At 50.7% G+C, this 15,246-nt stretch overlaps 1 protein-coding gene across 3 annotated transcripts in view; it reads right to left on the bottom strand.

The window, feature by feature from the left end:
• GNAO1 (G protein subunit alpha o1) overlaps positions 1 to 15,246 on the bottom strand; it is a 116,573-nt gene that overhangs the window by 39,123 nt on the left and 62,204 nt on the right. The gene's annotated exons all lie outside the window — the stretch shown is intronic.

Raw genomic sequence — 15,246 nt, 5'->3', positions numbered from 1 at the left:
ACAGCAAACTAGTGAAGACAGCCTCCTTGTCTCATTACCTTTCCTTATGTCCCATTGGTAGCTCTCTATTTCTGTTCCCATACATCCCCAGCCCTGTGTCCCACTTGACCCAGCTCTCTGGGCAGCTCTAGGGCTCCCAAGGGACCAGCATCTCTCCCAGCAGCTGGGAGCACTGAGATGTACAGATGGGGAAGGCAACGGGTATGACACAAGCTACATGGTCAGGGATAAAGCTCTTCTTCTGCAGCTTATATTCATCGAAACTACTCAAAAATCGCAGGGCACCGAGCTGCTAGCACTGCAGACAGAAGAGTTCAATACTCAGAGGAAGAGCTTCAAGTCCACAGAACATCAAGTCCTCATAGGCTGCAGAAGTCTCAGTACTGTACAGTGACATCATCCCATAAAACTTAATGGGGTGGAGTCTGTGCTTTGAAGTCTTTATGAACATGAAGATGTTTTCACAGAACGCTTAGTATTTTCCTGCCCAGAAATCCTCCTAGCCCTCCATACAGACTCTGCTCGTTCTAGAGAAGCCGTCTTGGTGACTCACACCTCAAAGCCAAGGCAAGCAAAGAACCTTGAAGGGTTCAGTTAATTTCAAAGCTTGTTTTCTGCCCCGGAGTGCTTCGTGAGCCCAGTGAATATTCATAAACCATCAGCAGGGCTTTTCTGCCCTGCTGCAGCTGCAATTCCTCTCCTTGCAGAGGTTCTGAACAACACATAGCCTGATGAAGGCCGGTCAGCTCAGTGCTGCAGGCTGGTTCACAGCATCCCGCTGCCTTCAGATGGACTGCGTGCTTCACAAGCTATCCAAACCATGCTGCAGCAAGCTGCTTTCACTCAGGGAGGGAGCAGTTCTCTCCTGTGTTACCTCGAATGTAGCAGGGGGATTTACAGGTGTAAGTCACAGATCGGCTCATCGGTCTGAGATGGCAAAGCAGATCTGAAGCTCTCCAGCTGTAAAGGGCAGGGCCTGGGCTGCTTCTGCCCTTCGTGGACTTAACTGGGGATTGCTTTGCGCCGGGATCAGAGGGAATGTCACAGTCATCACAGTGTGCTGGGAAAGAGCTGCCTCCCTTTTTGCTCTATGGGGATGTGCGGCCGTCCCCTGCGGCGTAATGCTCAATGGCTCTGAGCAGAGGATGTTGATGGACGGCAGTGACAGAATGGGAGCTGGCAGGGACAGGCATTGAGGCCACGGTCACCAGGTCTGTGCGGGCCAGCAGTGGGGTTAAGCTCGCTGTGCAAGGGTTGTTCTGAGAGATGCAAATGGAGAACGGCTGCAGTAGCTCTGCAGTCACCAGGAGTCTCATTTTGGGACGGAAAATCTCCTTTCTACAGTTCAAGAGCTGAGTGCAGGGCATGGAAAGCACAGTGCCCCCGCTAGCACTGTATACACCGCACTGTATACAGCACTGGGTTTTGTTTTGCCGAGCCAATGATCCGACCATCACTTTTGTGCACCCAGAAAAAGCAGAGAAATGAGTGTTTTTAAAAATACCCCTCTCTTCTCCCAAGGATAAAGCCTCTCTGCCAAGGAGCATGGGCTGCCCATAGGTTTAGGCATTTGTTAGGTTACTTAACGAGCAATTAAGGATCCAAGTAGAGAAGATGCCCCCTTCTCTTCTCGCTCTCCAGGTTGCATCTCACACTGGGAATGACATTAAAACCTCCAGCCCCCCCTGGGCCCAGCAGGTAGGTTTTTAAATACTGCCTGATTGACTTTTCCCTCGCTGCCTCCCCCGGGCCTGGCGCTCCCCCTTTTCCTGAGGTGAGAGGCACTGCGCCTCCTGCCACGCACTGCGTCTGTACTGAAGCGAGCAATTAAATCAAGCACAACAAACCAGACCAAGAGTCCCCCCACGCCCGCCTCCCAGCTCCCATCTGACGGGGATTCGGCTAATGAATATCACGGTGGTATTTCAGCTACCTCAGGAGCTAAAAATAAGCAGCAGCCTGCCCCTGGGATCGCTGGAAGGAGCCACAAAATGGTGCAGTGCTTCCTCCTCCATCGCTGCCCCTGCACTTCCCTGCCTGAGGCTCAGGGCTGATGCAGGAGCAATGCAGCAACACAGCATGCAAGTAGCATTCACCATCACGCCGTCAGGGCAAGGCTGTGAAGGGTGCCCTAATCTCCAAGCAGACTCAATGATCTCAGTGGTCTTTTGCAGCCTTAATGATTCTCGATGACATGCCTCTAAGAGGTCTCGGCCATTGAGTTGTTTCCTGGGTGGCTGGGACAGCTCTGTAGCTGGGTGCCATGGGAATGCCTGAGATGATTTCACCCAGAGCTGCTGCATTCCTGGCTTTGTGCAGAGCTCCCTTGGGCTGGTTCTTGTCTGGTAGAAGTGTACGTGTCTCTTGTGCTTCCCAACACATCACACAGTTACATCCAAAGGCCTGGTGCTCCTCTTAGCAGATCAAACCCTGACCCCAAGCTGTTGTCTTCAAGTTATTCATTACCCAGAGCAGGATTTGTTCAGCTCTGCATTGCTTCCCATTGTGGCTACCTGCAGTGTGGCAAGTGGAGCCACACAGAAGTGGATGTGACACTTTTTCACCCTGTGCTACGCATCTATCTTTGCACTGGACACATGCTATGGACTCAGCTCAGAAGAGGAGCTGCTTTCTCACAAACCTGGGTGTAACCACAGTTATTTATTTGCCTCCCATTTGCCATTACCATCAAGCACACAAGGTATGTTCAGCAAGCAAACTTATGACTTCACTTGCAACTACCACATATCCCAACTGATTCATCACCTTGCTGGGAGGAAGAGGGTCTCCCCGCAGCACTCAGACATTACCAACAGTCATATCTGTCTGGGAAAACTAGTATTTTTCATCATGCACACGTAGACCAGTCCTAATTATTTGCTGCTCCTCACCAGCTATGATTTGTGCCTGCACAGACCACCAGTGGAGCTGCTTTCAGCCTCGCTGCCCCATCCCTCTGACCATCCCAGGGTAAATCTCAGCGATGACACTTTGAAGCTGTCTGTACATTAAATAGGGGATTTTTTTTTCCCACTAAGCAATCGTTTTTGGGACGAGGAGACTTTCGGGAAAAGGCACAGACCTATGCGAAGCTATGTGGTACAAATCTGCTAAACTCTGTGCAGCTGCACTGACTTCCAGCCACAGGAGAGCTGACCCACTGCGACACATTGCACAGCGCTTTCCTTTTGGCAAACCAAATCCCAGTAAATATTATTCTTTGCTGTTATTTACTCTGATTAATCATATTTGTCACTCGGTCTGTCTCAAAGGTTACCACGGGGGCAATTTCCTCTGGTGGCTGGCTGTACTCAGAGCTGCATCTCATAATGTTTCATAAAATCCGTGCGGTGTGGGAAGAAGAGTAAAATAACATTCTGCTGGGAGTAGTGCAAGAAAAAGCAGAGACATGGTGCTAGTTATCAGCAAGGCTGATAACTGCAAAGGGTGCTCCTGGATGGGACCTTCCTGGGGTCCCAGTCCCTTGGGCACAGTGCTGCAGGGGGAGAGAAAAGCAGTCCTGTCACTCGGGGGCAGAATGTGGCTCATAAACCAAAACCCTCCTCCTCAGAGAGCGGCTCAAAAACGCGGACCGTGTTTCACAGCTGAAGTGTGGCTGCATCACAGCAGAAGCCAATTATTTTCACAGCATTCACAGCCTGAATGAATGCTGGAAACAAAGCAGAGCTGGTGACTACGCCTCTTCCAAAGACATTCAGGGCCCAGCTCCAAGTCCATAGAAGTTTTTGCAGACATGGAATAAACAGTCACACGTATGGCTCTCCCCCTCACTCAGCCTCTCCTTCTCACACATCTGTTTCAGTGCTGACCTCTGAATCCCTGGAAATACGCTGTGCATCACAGTACTGACAACCATCCCACTTCTCCCTCTGCCTTCCACCCACCTTCACGTCTCACTCCACCTCTGCCTGGCACCTTGCTTGGGCTCACCAAGGTGAGAAACCCTGCAAGGCGCTGAGCTCCAAAAGCGGCTGGGGCCCATCCACTGCCTTCAAACCCATTTGGAGCGGGCCATAGCGCCGTGCCAGCCGTCTTCGGCTGTGCTTGGGAACCGGAGCCTACAAAAGGGCTGGGTGACAATATGGTGCCAAGGAGCTTCTGGCTCGTGGCAGATCGGTTTGCACGGCAAACCTAACCTGACAACCATGGCGATGTGCAGAGCTCTCCTCCTGAGGCTGCACTGTCTGCATAGCAGGTAGTGAAGCCCTGGGTTTCGCGGCCTTCTGGAGCCAAGATGGCGCCATCGTCACCTCCAGTTGCCTAGGCCAAACAGCTTCTGTGTGTCTGATGCTCAGTCTAGGATCATGTTCCTGAAACCTCCTTGCTGCTGTGATTTCTGTTTGCTTCTTCCTGTTCGGAGAGACACTGAGCAGGTCTGATATCAGACCTTATTGCGGCTCTGAAGCAGGACATTTGCTCTGTCTTTGGTACTGCCTTCATTCCTAGCCATTCTATGTGGTTCCACAGCTGATCCAAGAAAACTGATGGAAAGAATCCAAGAAAACTCCTGTGTACAAACCTCTTTTCCCACACCGTTTGCTTGGACCTGCTCACTGTCAGGCAATCCAGGGACCAAACTAAAGTCCTTGTGGACTGGATGAAGGAACTGGGCTGCCAGTTGGCCGCCTCCATTGTACGAGTCCTCAGAATAAGTCCTGAATCACAAGCTACAGTGAAAGGTGAGGAAAAAGCGATGCCATCCTGGCACAAACAAAACACAGCTGGTAAGGCTTTCGTCACTGAGAAACCGAGAGCCACTGTGAGATCTGCCAGTGCCCCTCTGGGGACAAAATGCTGTCTTTGATGGGTCCTCTGACCTACAGACACAGAGCAAAAGGCCTGGGAAAGGGACCTGCCAGCCTGAACGTTATCCTCTGCTTACAGAAATGGCTTCCAGGACATTCAGGCACAGAGCACTGCCCACCAGGGAGAGGAAGAGATGGAGAGCCACAGATGGGGACATTAGTCGCATGGCTTCATGCACTGCAGGGAAGTGCTCCAGTGCGGCGGTGAGGAGGGGATTGGAGAGGATGAAGAACAAAATCCTTGCAGCGTGCCACTCTTTCGGCTCCGTTCTTCTCCTCTCTTTTAAAATCATCTCTGCTGGGGGAAAGGCCATAGAACTTGAAAGCAGTGGAGTGCTCATTCTGCACCAAAAGGCAGGGAAATGTCTGATATCCCACAGTGGGAGTGCTGGTGGGGAAATGCATTGGCTCCCACGATTTGGAAAATAAATGATCGCCCTGCAGTCATTCTAAAGCGAATGGCCAAAGGTGAGTAGAATGGGAGTAACAGGGACTGGGAATGCCAGGGTCCCACAGAGTGCTGGGTTCAGGAATGAACCATGGCTTTAGCCTGCATGTTTTCCACTCTTTGAATGTCTTTAAGATCTTCCACACCAGCATCCCTCCTACTTAAGGGTGGCGGTGCAGAGATTTTGTCCTGAGAGCCTTCCAACCACAAACAGAGAATGGGCACTGTCTTTTTAGCAGAAGGGTTAAACAGCCCTGACAGTGAGAGTATTCTCAGACCAAGCAAGATTTCTTTAACACTGCTGGCTGAATGCCACTGGTGTATGATGATTTACAGGGCAGTGCCTCCCTGCTGGGAAGCCGTACGGTGCTGGAACCCAGTAATTAGTTTAGCGTTCAGAGCTTGATGCTGAATGGTGGGTGCTAATATCCACTCCACAATTAATCCAGCAGATTTATCAGTGTATCACACGATGAAGGACTGAGTCTGTGGGTTGCAGTTGTGTCACCGAAGGAAGCACCAGCATTCCAATCAGAAAGAGCCTTGTTTCACTTTACAGCCCTGTTTTACCTGATGATTTGTGTTAAAGAGGACAAGGTGGGCAGGATAAAATAATCCTGCTAGATTTCAGCTCCCTGTGGCATCTTCATTACCTATTTTCTTCCCTGTAACCCATACTGGCTCTTGCATTATCTGGCTCTGGATTTCCATCTGTTCTGTCCTGAAACAGCCACACCAGGGTCGGTGTGGTGCCCACAGGGGGGGTATTGAAATTATTTCTTGCATTGGTGGTGGGAGACCAGGAATCACCGATGCCAAATAACAGTATATTTTCCACTTGGCAGCAGAACTTTAAAATGAGATGATGTGAAAAATCAGCTTGGATCAAACATTTTCCTTTGCATTCCACCATAGACCCAAAAATCTGCAAAAATTTAATTTGGGACCCAGCCAAAACACCTTCCTTCAGCCCTACCAAAACACTCTGCTTTATTTGAGTTATTCAAGGCATAGCATATTATTATTTTAAATGTTAATCTGCAAACAAAACCCAAATCTGACTCCAAATGGACAAATTCGTCAGAACAGATCACTCTGGCCTTTCAGGAACAAAAAATCCTTTTGAAATATCTTCTGAATTTTCAAAGAACTTCACCTTGGCCATGACTACCTGCGTGACATGACTACGGATTTAATAGATGTTCTTGTTTTCTTTGAGGCTGCTTTTTTAGGACATTCACCATTCATTGAATAATGCTGTCCAGCTCTAGCAATAAGCACAACAGGACCCTGCTTATCAGCAGTCAGTGCTTATTTACAGTTTTAATTTGGATTCTCGCCACAACTCTCCACTTTTCAATCTGTTACTCCTTCATCTCCTCCCTACAAGGTGATCACTGCTGAGTGCAGGTGAGGGGTTACCCACATTTCACTTGAGCTTTACATGAGCCAAATGAGGTTCGTGACGTCTGACATCTACGTACCCCACGAAATTGTGCCAAATATGGCTTCCGAAATCCTGCAAGGCTGCAAACACCCGAGGGAATTGCTTCAAGCTTGAAGATCTTTGGATGCCTGCAGGGCCACAGAGCAATTCACAGCAAAGCAGCCCCTTCCTCCTCAGACTCCAGAGAAGAGCAAGAGCATGCAGACATGAGCAACATGCAAACAGAGAGGTGGGAATAATGCTGGAGAGATGGGTGCTTCTCTTCCAGAAGAAGCAAAACAGTCTGAGGAGGATTTCTGGTTGGGATGCACGTATGCAGGGCAAGAGGACAGGACGGCACTTTGCTGTCCTGGCAATGAGCTAAATATTAACTAAGCGTGCAGCACGTATGGCAGCGAGGGCACTTTGGGGACTGAGTCACTGCTGCGTGTGGCTTCCCTCATTTGTTTAAAATAATACTTTGGGAGGAGGACCCCAGGAAAATGGCAGCGCTTTACACAGCTTTCCCTATCAACCCCCAGTACGTCACTGCCTTTGACTACACCTTTCAATTTTTTTTGTTTTTTGCTTTTTTTTGGCCTGAAATCCTGGTGGAAGTGCTCGTTGGCAGGGGACAGATAGGAGGAGGAGAAGGCTGGAAGAATCTTGAGCGATGTGTGGTCACGTCCTGCTTGTCCCTGCCACATCACTGTATGCCAGGCTTGGCTCTCTTGTCTGCCAGGATGAGGGCAAAACAGAGCAGCTCTAGGGTCCCAGGTGTGAGCATTTCCATTGCAGGGGGTCTGTACTCCAGGCTACTGACAAGAACTTCCTTGTATTTTCAGAGAGGGCGGATAAATGGGACTCCAGATACAGCATGAGATGGCAGGTTAGTCTGTAAAATGACACGTTAGCAGAGAAATATCTTTATAATGGCTTAACAAGAAGAGGCAGAAATAGGCTGGGGGCCTGGAAGAGATCTTTGATGCTGTTGTGGTTATTTATTATTTATTCTGCTGGCATAAATATAGCATCAAAAAATGTCAAAAACAACAGGCCCATCACCTGTTGTAGCTGGATTGGTCCTACATCTCTAACTACAACACCAGGCAGTATTGACAAGAAACTCTGGGAGAACGGGAAGGGGAGCCTCAGATCTCTAACCCTGGGCGGATGAGACAGATTTTTTGCTTACCAAAAGGGGTAAGAAAATGCGTGAGCATCCCACCAGCCTGGGCACCTGGGAGTCTCAGCAGTGATGGAGAAAGGCGAGAAACAGCAAAAGCCCTCCCTCGTGCATAGCCATGATCCATGTGGGGAACACAGGGTGGATCCCTAAAGCATTTTCTGCTCTTGCAGAGCTTAAGCTGCACAGGAACATGGTGACAGTAGTCAAGAAGGGTAACACCTGCAGCTTCTCAACCCCACAATTAAACCCCAGTGGCTGTGACCTGAAGGTGCCCAGCTCACAGCATCCTGCTGCCGTGTGGTTAGGCGGTTCCTCCTTCTCTGCTACATGCCATCCCTGACTGCGCCAGCACGCAGCTGCAGCAGCTGGGAGCCCTCTCACCATTGCAGATAGGAGAAGCGAGCTTGATTCCCCATGGATTTCTCAAAAGTAAACTCCTATTTTTCCACAATGTTTTTGGAAATACTTCAAGCACCAGAAGGGGATTAGGGACGGGGGAGTCTCTTTGCCTTCGCTCTGCGGCACAGAGGAGAATCGGTAGGAAATCCTAGGAGCAGAGACCTCTGGAGTTGCCTACGAGTCCGGGTTTGGCTCTGCCACCGTTCCCAGCCCCAGGAGCGCTCCCTGGAGCCGCGGCTCCCCTCGCAGGCGTGCAGCGCCGCACCGACAGCCCCAGCGGAGCGAGCGGTGCCGGCGAGGCGCTCGCCTGCCCTTCTCCTCCCTTCTCCTCCCCGGCCACTCTGCGCGCTGGCTACGAGCCTGCTGCAGCTTTGTGCTGTTCGTAAAAATAACCAGAAGCACTCGGGAGCGGACAGAGCAATCCCAGAGACTCCGAGCATCGAAGGGGCTTTGTTTCCAAGGCAACATCTTGTCTCCTAGCTGCAAAAGGCCACGGGAATGAAGGCAGCCTATGGAAAATGAATAGCTCAATGACAACAACAAAAAAAATCCGCTGGGGAGCGCATCAGAGAGGGGGGGAGAAGGGTGTGCTGAAGGGGGCCAGGAAGGATCACGCCACGAAGGGACGGGGTGCGATTTATCTCCCAGGAGCACGGTCCTGCCCCCATTGAAATGCATAGCACCGCTTCCACCGCCTTAATGGGAGCAGGGGAGCTTGCACAAATCGGCTATTCTTTTCTTTTCCCTCTTTTTTAAGCTGCGGTGTTTGAAGATTGGAGCTAGTTAAAAATAACCCATTGTCCGCGGCTGAGCCTGCCCGGTCCCGGGGGCTTTGCGGCTATTGATGTTAACCGGGTCCCCGCTGCCTCCTGCCCCCGCCCCGCAGGGCAGCCCTCGGACCTTCCCATCCAAAGAGGAACCTGCTTTCACCTCTTTTTAAGGCTTCCAGAGCTGTGCGGCACACCGCTCTTGAACAGCCGTGCGAATCCGAGCGGTGCGGTGGCTGTGCTAAGGCTGCGCCTAACGGGGTCGAGCTTCTGCAGGGACTTCGGAGCCAGTAGCCAGCACAAAGCACGGGGGGCTTCGGACCCAGGGGGCCCAGCAACGACACTGGTGTCCCACAGCACCTTCCTGCACAAGGGGACGCCGGCATGCCTGCGGCTCTGCTGCGGTGCTGTTTCGTGTGCACATCACCCTTACGTAAGTGGCTGCAGCAGCAAAATGCCCCCGGGACCGTTTATGGGATTTATGTCAGACTGGGAAGAGAGGCTCACCAGCGCGAGCAGTCTGCCTGCAGATGCCCTGCTCTTGCTTTTCCTTTCTCTTCAGTCTCATGGCAATGCCTAAAAGCTTAGGACTGAGCCGCAAATCTTTCCCTCTGCATCCTGGGAGGCAGCGTCGAGGCCCCAGAGCGCACGGGGAGCAACTCAGAGTGAGCCGTGCAACCCGGCAAGGAGCTTCCAGGGCTCCTGCTGCGGGAAAGGGAGCAGGAGGAGGGAGCAAAGCTCCCACGTGAGCCAAAGGTTTGGGAAGAAAGAGCTGCAGGCTCAGCCCCACGTGGGAAATGCTCCTTTTGCACTTTTTTTGCACCCTCTGCTGTGGGCAGAGCATGAGCGGATGGATGTCTGCTATTCATTGTGACATGCTATGCAGAGCTCTATCTGAGCAAGTTTTGAGACTGTGGAGGTTTGCTTCTCAATCTCTCTCCCTGGAATGTTATAAGGAACTCCTCTGGATTTGCCCCCGTGGAGAGCAAGCCTGGGCAAATAAATGAGAGCTCTTGGGGCTGGACTGGCAGGGACAAGACTTGATGTTCGAGAATCAAGAAGTCATCCCAACAAATAGCCTAGAAAAGATGTGTTAAATAGCAACATAATACGGCCAGGGCTACGATGGGCTTCTTACTGTAGAGGCTTGCTATGATTCAGGAGGCGCAGAGCTAAGTATGTCACAGCCTGGTGGTCATCTTTGATATCAGATCTGTGGTTGACACCATTTGCATCAACATCAGCACAGCAATTTTACCCCTTCCCACTGTAGCTTCTTCTTATAAACACCAGTTGAGTGTATCATACACTTAGTAATCTTCTGCCTTGAACTCCTCTGCAGCATGCCTGGCCCACCTCAACTTTCATCACTATGTGCCTGAACTTCGTTCCTGTATAGAATGATTGTTATAGATCAGGTCTAATTTTTACCTGCAAATACACCAGGATCACTCTTAAAGCTCACAGCCCACTTACAAATGCCACATATTGCATACTTGCACCAGCTCTCAAAATAGTTCATAATATTAATACAAGGGTTGGGATTTTCCAAAGCACTCAGTATTGACCTAACTCGATTCACACTGAGCTCAACTGTGGATTGCTATCAACAGGGAACAATGAAAGCTCCTGAAAATCCCATTGCTTGGGTGTAATAGAGAAAATAGACTTTTCAGGATGAATTTTGACTGGTTTGTTAAAAATTCTGATCTGGACTCAAAACGGATCAGCTTGGACCTCTCGTGGTATTTGCACACACAGGTTTGCCATCAAGTCTGAGTGACTGAGGGGTGGTAAGAGCTAAAATGCAGCCCTCCAGGTGACCAGCTTACCGCTCAGTGTTTGCTGGCTGATTTCTCCCGTTGTTTAATTTCTTCAAACAGGTGACAAGACAGCTGTTCCCTGGACTTAACACACTGTGCCGAGCACCTGTTGCACAGCCTGGAGCACACTGACCCCTACCAATCCCCAGCTCTCCGTGCCGCCCTGTGCTTTGGCTGCCTGAGCTCCCTTGCTCCCTGTGTGCACACACAGCTGGGCTTCAGCCCTGCACAACGCATGCTCAGATCTCTACAGATGCAAGTTGTCAAGTTCTCTTTTAGCTGATATCTTCAGGTCAAGCTGGAAATGCATTTCCAGCCTCTGTTTGCCTATCAGAATAAAGATCTCCACAGCTCCCCATCACTTCTGGTGAGCCACGATGCTTAGTAATGAGGCCTCTGATGGAGCAGTGGCATGTTCTTTTGTCCCTGCCAAACCCCTGCTCCTCCTATTCAGCCCAACAAGATGCAAAAAGCCTGGCGCTGCCAAGACCCTTTCAGCTGCCAAAGGAGAAGCACTAATCGAACAAGGAAGGTGTTTCTTGGTGCCAGGCTCCAGCCCCAGCCTGCTGCCCACCAGGCACAATCCTGGCTGGCTCCGGCTTTGCCCCTTCCCACCCAGGCACCAGGGCTGTGCTGCAGAGATGTGTGGGCTCATCCTCCCCCTGCTGCCTGGGCTGGCGTGCAGCGGGCACCCTGCATGCTGATCCACACCACAGCCTGCATCCGTCAGTGCTTTTAAAAAATCCCTTTCTGCGATGCCAGCTTCCTATCTTTCCCAGCGCAATACTCCCCGCCATCATTTCCCACATGGGATAGAAAAGCCTCACGCTGTGCCTTTCACATCCCTTGGGCAGCACGTGTGAAGCCTATTTCGCCTCTGTTTTGCACTCTGCTTGGTCAGAAAGGAGGGAGGCTCACTGCTGGTTGTCCATATGAGTATTTCAGATACCGTATGGGTCATATTCCATAGCACTGCTGTCGGGTTGGAGGCACTGCCCTACCTGGCACCCAGCTGGCGTACGGCAGCATCACTGCATTTATTCTGCTGCTGCCTGACACTGATTTATACCCTATGAGGATGAGGTTTGTTTTCAGCTGCATCCCAGTCTGCTTGTCCTGAACATTCTTCCACCTCTTCATTTTTAGCGCTGGCATTAAGTATTTAGAGCATAAAATGACTAATTTGCCTTTCTGCAGCCCCTATGTTTTGAGGTCATTTGGGAATTGCTGAAGTTGCCACCTACAGCCCAGTGAGTCTATTAAAGGGATCTTCATGTTTCCACAGTGCTCTGTAGCCCAAATAACTTCGTGCAAGGCTCTTGTTTGCCATGGAGCCATCGCTGAAATGGCTGGAGCATGGCAGGGCTGAGCAGTCTGGATGCCACATCACACAGTCAGGGCCAGAAGTGAGAAGGCCATGCTGCCAAATGAACAGCACCAAGTTATCTCTTTCAGCTGGACTTGCTCCAATGCTTTTGGCATTTCCAGAGCTCACAGACACCGCAAAGAGTATTTAAAGAGGCAAAAAAAGTAATTTGCACGCTTTGGACTTGGGCCAGGGCTCTGCTGTAAGTGTTTCTCTGCTCTTGCAAGGAAGCGCTGTGGGCATTTCTGAGGTCATGGGCACTCAGCTGCTTGGTTCTGCATCTCTCATACCAAAGGAACAGCTCTGACCCCCAGCTCCCCACACTGCCAAGGCCCTGGGCTGTCATGCCTCCCCATGCTGACCTGTTCCCTAACTCTACACCACAGCTCTTCCCTTCCCTTCCCTTCCCTTCCCTTCCCTTCCCTTCCCTTCCCTTCCCTTCCCTTCCCTTCCCTTCCCTTCCCTTCCCTTCCCTTCCCTTCCCTTCCCTTCCCTTCCCTTCCCTTCCCTTCCCTTCCCTTCCCTTCCCTTCCCTTCCCTTCCCTTCCCTTCCCTTCCCTTCCCTTCCCTTCCCTTCCCTTCCCTTCCCTTCCCTTCCCTTCCCTTCCCTTCCCTTCCCTTCCCTTCCCTTCCCTTCCCTTCCCTTCCCTTCCCTTCCCTTCCCTTTCCCCTCTGGAGCAGCCACCAACTAGCTGCATCTGTAACTAACACTATGCTGAAGCCCCAGAGATGAGTTTGTCTCCTTCTCCTGCAGCTCCTGTTCTGCCATGGCTGCAGGAGGACATTTTGTGTCATCTCTACTTCTGTGCATTGTCCAGATCCAGTCTTGCCTTCCCTCTTCCCCTTCTTCCCTCTTTACTTCTGCAAGAAGCTGACAAAGCCTCTCAGACAGCAGAGCCTTATCAAACAACCAGCTGCAAAAAAACCTCGAGCAACCGAACCCAACAAACTGCCTCCCAGCAAACTGCCCGACCGCTGGCAGAGTCACGATTTAATAAACTCTCCCATTTTCGTGTTAGCTGTCCTCGTCCCCCAAGCGGGGCAGTGAGCACTGCCAGGATTGTTCTGTCTGTAAATATTTCCCCACTTGTGCGTGCAGACTGTTCTTCCCTTTCTGCGTAGTGGATGAAGATGGCTGCTCTGCCAGCTCACCATGTAAATTTAATAGCATTCCAAAACCTCTGTCCTACATAAATGTGAATGTATTTCATCCGAGAGGAATCTGTTTGTGAAGGAGCGGTGCTGCTAAATCATTCAGAAGATTGTTGTTTCAAGAACTCACAGGCAGCAGCGCCTGGGCTATTGCAGCTCAGGAAAGTGGAAGGAGGTGGAGGAAAAAATGAGCGGGGATGATGGAAACCTCTCTAAATGAAGGAGCTGATGCACTGAGATCAACAAGGTGCAAGCAGGGCAGTGCCAGCCGGCAGGTCTGCTCCCGGGAGGACACGCCAGCTGCAAGCAGCTCCACAAATTATTCACTGGCAATTGCTTTCTTGCTGCTGCCCTGACTTATTTACACTCTGAAAGATTTCTGAAGTGTGTTTATTTAAGAAAAATGAATCCAGAGGCTCTGGAAGGGGAGCAGAGCCTCGCAAAGAACTTGGCCCCACCACGATCCCATTCGTTTCCCTTGTTAACCCCTGAATGGAAGCCGAGCCAGGCGGCACAGCACGCTGAGTACTCATGCATTATGCATCAGCACGTCAGGAAATTCTGATCTGATGGGGGTTGGAGGTTAGGAGACATTTCTGTGCATTACTGTACTCCTCTGTGTCGCACTGGAGGATGGAGAGACTCTGTGGAGGTGGAGGAAACTGGGGAATGAGAGCTCCTGCTCCCAGACACCATCTGCCATAGTGCAGATGAGTAGAGCCATGTTTCCTGATGGATGTGTGCTCCCCCGGCAGCGGCTCAAGCATCACATGCAAACATCCTCAGCAAATTCAAGCATTTCAACCCCTATTTTGCAAATTCTCTGCTGTCTCTGAGCAGTTATGTGTCATCAGAACATGAAAGTACTCAAATCCCCATCTCAGTGTTAACTAATGTAATTCTAGGAACTGTAAGGATTTCAGAGAAGGCACAAGGTGCGAAAAGTGACTTGAACAGGAACTTCAACTCCTTGCTAAGCTTGTAAAACAGCAGCTCACAGAGCTCCGTGTTTCTAAGCTGTTTTCAGTCATGTAATTCATGATGCAACTGAGTATATCTGCATGTCTGTCCTTTACTGAATCATCTGTTCTCCAAGCAAATGGTGAAAATGAATTTGCTTTTTTTACACCTGCAAATTGCAGAGGCAAATGCACTGCATACGCAAGTGCTGTGTTTTTAGATGTCAGCCCAATCTTTCAGAGGGCATAATTAGGCAGATGCTTATCTGCTCCTGATGAGCTGGATTCACACTGCAGTGAACCAGTGCACTCTGTAAAGGAATCCACGGGATGCACGCACCTCTCAGCAGGAACCTTGTTTGCATTTTGGAGCCTCCTGACAATGGACACTGCTGTCTCAGTTTTGGAGCAATGCAACTGAGACTGTCAGCATGATGGACAGGTGCATTTCAGTCTCAATCCTACCCTCATCTGGGTTAGAGGAAATCAGCAGGGCCTCAGCCTGGGAAGCAAAGCTGTGTAGGTCCAAGCACATGGGTACATATCATATATGGGTACATATCTATACGGATCACGGAATTATTAAGGTTGGGAAAGACCCCTAAAGATCCCCAAGTCCAATCCCAACCCATCCCCACCGTGCCCTCTAACCACGTCCCTCAGTGCCACGTCTCCACAGCTCTTGAACACCTCCAGGGTCAGTGACTCCTCCACCTTCCTGGGCAGCCCATTCCAATGCTTCGCCACTCTTTCACTGCCTCCATGTCTTTCTTTTAATGAGGGACCCAACGATGAGCACAGCACTGAGGTGCAGCTTCACCAGAGCTGAGTACAGGGGGACAATCCCCTCCTGCTCCTGTTGGCTGCACTATTGCTGATACAAGCCAGGAT

This window comes from Tympanuchus pallidicinctus, unplaced genomic scaffold (assembly GCF_026119805.1).
Source record: "Tympanuchus pallidicinctus isolate F22 unplaced genomic scaffold, pur_lepc_1.0 scaffold22, whole genome shotgun sequence".
NCBI lineage: Eukaryota > Metazoa > Chordata > Aves > Galliformes > Phasianidae > Tympanuchus > Tympanuchus pallidicinctus.
This window is presented reverse-complemented; position numbering and strand designations above follow the sequence as displayed.